This window comes from Rhamphochromis sp. 'chilingali' (genome assembly GCF_963969265.1).
Source record: "Rhamphochromis sp. 'chilingali' genome assembly, chromosome: 2".
NCBI lineage: Eukaryota > Metazoa > Chordata > Actinopteri > Cichliformes > Cichlidae > Rhamphochromis > Rhamphochromis sp. 'chilingali'.
Genome location: NC_137930.1, coordinates 5,963,214 through 5,969,146, shown reverse-complemented (window position 1 = coordinate 5,969,146; position 5,933 = coordinate 5,963,214). Strand labels below are relative to the sequence as shown.

The 5,933-nt window shown below is 37.7% G+C and overlaps 1 long non-coding RNA gene across 1 annotated transcript; it reads right to left on the bottom strand.

Annotated features, from left to right (window-relative positions):
- Positions 1–200: 200 nt before the first annotated feature.
- On the bottom strand, positions 201–2,002 carry LOC308392537. Its single transcript, XR_013970830.1, has 4 exons — positions 1,901–2,002; positions 1,158–1,206; positions 926–989; positions 201–530 (listed from the first exon to the last, which is right to left on the bottom strand). It is a non-coding gene; the product is annotated as an uncharacterized lncRNA (long non-coding RNA).
- Between the last annotated feature and the right edge of the window lie 3,931 nt (positions 2,003–5,933).

Sequence of the window (5,933 nt, the reverse complement as noted above, 5' to 3'; positions counted from 1 at the left end):
ACACTTTTTGTAATGATGTTAAAATCAGACCAACTTTTATTTTCAAACACAACAAAGTATAACAGCCAACATACTGGACACTGTTCTGCTGAACAACAAACAATTATATTGCCATCACGGTTATAATCTTACAATGAAACAAAGTCTCAGATTTAGTTATTCTAAAAATAAGTTTAGGCCTACCACAAGTTTGTTTTGTACTTAAATTACTTATATAATCAAAATAAAATATTTGTTGTTCTGTCACAAGTGTAGTCTCTAATTTAAACAACACATTTGTTTTTCATTCCAACACATGAGCTGGAATGTTGTAATATTTTAAGGATGGCTTGTTTCCAGTCCAGGCATTACTGCCTGAATGACTATCACGGATCGAGGTGATCCAAATATAGGTGCAGAAGAAAGTCTTTAACTTCCCTTAAGTACAGTGGCAGTGGATGTGGGTTGGAGATGCAATGAGCTTGAACCTGCAGGCGACCATCTTCACTGACCACACCATCTGTGACGGAGGACTCATCTCTCCTGTTGTCCTGCAAGCAAACAATCATATTTTTTGGAACATGAACTTAATTGCTTTCTTAAAACATTTTTTTCTGCATTTGGTATGAAACAGACTCCAATTTAGACAATCTCAGGCTCCCTCCCCACTGGAGAGGTGACATTCAATGTCCAAATTGTCAGTCTGGATAGCCGTGACCCCCACCCGACACACAATAATGTCATGAAAGCATCATTTTAAAAAGGGCTATGCAAAGATGGCCAATAACTTTCATTCTAATGATGTGCAAAATGATTTGGGCACAAAACAAATTTTGCTGTTAAACTTGCAGACTTCACTATATTCAGTGTAGACCCTCTAAACTAAGTTTGGGGGATGTGATCTTTCAAGAAATGCAGACCAAACTGTTGTTGTTTGTTTACTTACACAGCATGTCTTGTAGAATTAACTGGAGTCACCAGCAACAGCCTAGTGCAGTCATATCTCAAGTCTAATAACAGAAGACAGGAAAAGATCAGTAAAGAAACAACTTCCCCAAACCAAAAAAGAAGTAAAACAATAAGTAAAACAGGCTGATCTAAAGTATGATTAAAGTTCAGCCTGATTAATATAAATGTCACTGACAGTTGCTAATATATTGGAAAACCAAAATACTTACCACTGAGTTGATGTCTTTCTGTCCAACAGCAGGAGTGCTGGTCCCGAGCCTCAAAGACAGTATGAAGCAAGCAGAGGGAGAAAAAACAGAACATTTTTCAGAAACCGATTTGATCCTTAATGGCTGTGCAATCATTGTAACATAGAGTTTGCTTATGTTGTTAAATAAAGGCTAGATTTGACATTAATAGATGCCACAGATGTTCAAGGTGCCACAAAGCATGAAAAAAATGGACGTCTTGGAAAACGTCTGGGCATTTTTGCAAATATGTGACGTCTTGATAAATCGAGCAGATATTTGAACTTTCGACAGCTACATTCTCGCCTGAAAATATCTTAAAAGTTGATTTTGTGACCCAGAAAAAGTAATAGGTTTTTTAGCCGCGCTCCTCCACCATTGCTGCGCTTACAAGTACGCACAGGCTCCGACGAGAGCTCTGTTATAGCTGACCGGGAGGTCAAGGCTTGGTAAGAGTCCGCGAGCACAGCTAACTCCTGGCTTATTGTTTTCACCCCCCCGAAGAATTTTGTCTGGGCTCTTATCTCACTTTTTTTATTTCAAACAATCAACAGAAAATTTCACAGACACATTTTTATATAAGGTTTTTAAGGCTGTGGTGTTCATTTCTAAGTAACATGAGCCCAGCCGCAGCAGCAACGCTAGGCTAACACTAACTAGCTAGCACGGTGCTAAACTAAGAGAAGCCACAAAATCAGTTTGAATAAGAGTAAACATTTACTCACCAAGTCAGTGTATCAGGTAAAGATCCACAGCAATGACAACAATAATCTCTTGAGCTGACGCTTTCCTAGGTTTGCTCAACATATTCCATAAAAAATGCTGGCACCATGAACTTGCGGACTGATCCGTGCTAGGGAGGAGGACGGTAGTGAGTGGCATTTTCAAAACACATCTTTCATCCCTCCGCACTGAGAAGAAAAACTTCTGTCTTACTTAGTTTTTCTAAATTAAGACAACTCAAATAAATTGAGTTTATCAGCATTTCTGTAGAGGACAGAACCACCTGCTTTAATCTACCATGATGCTCTGTGTTATGTTGCCATGGCAATAAAGTCAAATAAATACAAATATATAAACAAATATATAAACTGCACATTTGAAGGAGGACAAGAAGACAGGCAACTGGAAGAGCTTTTGAAGCAGGGAAACTTTTCTGGATTACTCTTAATTTAACTGGAAATTTTGCGAATACAAGTCAAGGAGGAAACAAGGAGGCAGGTTGGATTATATCTGAGGACAGGACGAATGAAGGAGAAGCATGAGGAGAGAGAAAACAGAGCGATGGTGCAGAGCTAATCGTGGATCAAGTCGAAGAAGCAAGCATCAAAACTGTGAGTAAACATAACACATAAAGACTTAAAAATTACTGTGCTGATTAAGGAAACATTAAATTTGGTTAGTTTGGGGTCTGCAGCTTCAGGTTTGTGGGTTCAGTTGGTCTCAAAATTGAGGAAAGACAAAAAAAATTCTTTTGAAAGGTTGTTGGAGGATTCTTACTGTAAGAAATATCTGGGTTTATTAACTGCTTTTATTAAAAAAAAGTTGCATTTTATTTAGTCACATTGGAAAGGGAAGATTGGAGGATCGGGACAATAATGTGGCCAGATTTACTGTTTCCTTAATCAGAACAATAATTTTGATCTGAACTAGAAACTTCACTATGATCACCGTGTTAAAGGTTGAGTTACTTGTCAGTCTACATTTCTGTTAAAGGTACTTTTAAAAAATGCAGTTTATTCGTTATTTTTTTAAAAAAGGCTCCGCACCTGTGAAAAAAAGAAAATAGGTATCCACACCCCCAAAATTGCTGTGGATCAGAGTAGCTAAGCCCTGGTTAACTGCAATTATATAACAGGAGATGAAAAATATTGGAATGATTGAAAGAAACAAAGATTGCTTTAGGGTTTGAAGATTTGACTTTCTTATTGAAAGAGACGAAAACTAATCCATGTGTGACACTGAGAAAAAAATTGAAAGCTTAAAAGATCTGGAGGTCTGACTACTGTTATTCAAATGTGCAAACTTGTTTTAATGACATTAGAAAGAAAATGGGATGTTTAAAAAGGTAATATATAAAGATGATTTTTATATTACTTGAAAAAATGATGTTGGTTAGTGCTTCTGTACTTAGAAAAATGCTGGGTCACTAGTAAGCTGAGATTTAATGTGATAAACTGAGGAAAGGTAATATAATCTACACACTCGCTATTATTATTGTAATCCATACACCAGGTAATATTTAATCAATCATCATTCATAATTGGTGATCTATGCAAGTTTTAAGGAATAATATTTATTTGCATTCCCAATTAATTTGCAAAATCTAAAAGCGGATCTTGGTTGTTTTTTTTTTTTTTTTTTTTAAAAAGACGTTTCTAACTGACTTCAAACTTTTTTCAGCTGTAGAGTAAATTGAGGAGCACACAATAAAGTGAACATGCTAGGGAGAGATTGCCATGAACTCAATTTTGATGACAAAAACAGCTAAAAGAATGAGCGTTTTGTTGACACTGATGACAAAATCCTGGTCAGATACAGACAGACACATGCATACAACACACACTACTGCTCAAAAGTTTGTGGTCAGTTTCAAACAGTTGTCTTTTAATTAATAATTTACATTTACTTTAACATAATATTACATGAAAATGATCAGAAATTTTTTCACAGATGTGTGTTTAATGAATCATTTATGTTAAATCACCCATGATGCATTAGGAAATGTCTACACACTTATACATGGGCCCATTTTTAGTAACAATCACTGCTGTATGGACCAATCACATGGTTATAAACCAGGTGAAAATTGACTTCAAACTTTTGAGCTGTAGTGTAGATTGCAATGATAGTGTATAGTTATCTATTACAGAAGAATATATAGAAGTATGAGGACAGGGAGACACTGTAAAAAAGTTATGAGCTGTCTTGCTGCAGAGAAAGTGGAGTCTGTCATCCTTGAAAAGCTCCCAAGATAGGCAGCTGGCAGGTTGAATGATGCTCTGCCTCTGTGGTCAAGTACAGACATAGGCCTTAAGCAACCATGAGCCACTGATAAGTGTGAGAAATTAGTGCACTTAATGCAGCGGTCCCCAACCCCCGGGCCTCGGACCGGTACCGGTCCGTGAGTCGTTCGGTACCGGGCCGCGAGAGTTGAGGCTCAGGTGTGAAATGTATGGTTTTCAGGGTTTTTATCGGTTTTCAGGGTTATTTTGTTATCGTTTTTATCGTTAACTCGGTGTCCCTGGGCCTTTTCAAGTGTGTTATGAATAAATCTTCTTTTTTCGGTACCGGTACTAGTTTTATTTTGTTGTATTTATCTGCGAAACCTTAAAGGCCGGTCCTTTAAAATATTGTCGGGCATAAACCGGTCCGTGGCGCAAAAAAGGTTGAGGACCGCTGACTTAATGCATGTTTCCTAATTATATACGTATGAGCCACTAATAGGAGAAAATGAGCACGCAATAAAGTGGACTTGTTAGGGAGAGATTGCCATCAGAGTTAAAACACTCCACCTCAATTTTGATGATGGACACAGCTAAAAGAATGAGCGTTTTGTTGACACTGATGACAAAATCCTGGTCAGATACAGACAGACACATGCATACAACACACACTACTGCTCAAAAGTTTGTGGTCAGATTCAAACAGTTGTCTTTTAATTAATAATTTACATTTACTTTAACATAATATTACATGAAAATGATCAGAAATGTTTTCACAGATGTGTGTTTAATGAATCATTTATGTTAAATCACCCATGATGCATTAGGAAATGTCTACACACTTATACGTGCGCCAAATCTTAGAAACAATCACTGCTGTGTGGACCAATCACATGGTTATAAACCAGGTGAAAATTGACTTCAAACTTTTGAGCTGTAGTGTAGATTGCAATGATAGTGTATAGTTATCTATTACAGAAGAATATATAGAAGTATGAGGACAGGGAGACACTGTAAAAAAGTTATGAGCTGTCTTGCTGCAGAGAAAGTGGAGTCTGTCATCCTTGAAAAGCTCCCAAGATAGGCAGCTGGCAGGTTGAATGATGCTCTGCCTCTGTGGTCAAGTACAGACATAGGCCTTAAGCAACCATGAGCCACTGATAAGTGTGAGAAATTAGTGCACTTAATGCAGCGGTCCCCAACCCCCGGGCCTCGGACCGGTACCGGTCCGTGAGTCGTTCGGTACCGGGCCGCGAGAGTTGAGGCTCAGGTGTGAAATGTATGGTTTTCAGGGTTTTTATCGGTTTTCAGGGTTATTTTGTTATCGTTTTTATCGTTAACTCGGTGTCCCTGGGCCTTTTCAAGTGTGTTATGAATAAATCTTCTTTTTTCGGTACCGGTACTAGTTTTATTTTGTTGTATTTATCTGCGAAACCTTAAAGGCCGGTCCTTTAAAATATTGTCGGGCATAAACCGGTCCGTGGCGCAAAAAAGGTTGAGGACCGCTGACTTAATGCATGTTTCCTAATTATATACGTATGAGCCACTAATAGGAGAAAATGAGCACGCAATAAAGTGGACTTGTTAGGGAGAGATTGCCATCAGAGTTAAAACACTCCACCTCAATTTTGATGATGGACACAGCTAAAAGAATGAGCGTTTTGTTGACACTGATGACAAAATCCTGGTCAGATACAGACAGACACATGCATACAACACACACTACTGCTCAAAAGTTTGTGGTCAGATTCAAACAGTTGTCTTTTAATTAATAATTTACATTTACTTTAACATAATATTACATGAAAATGAT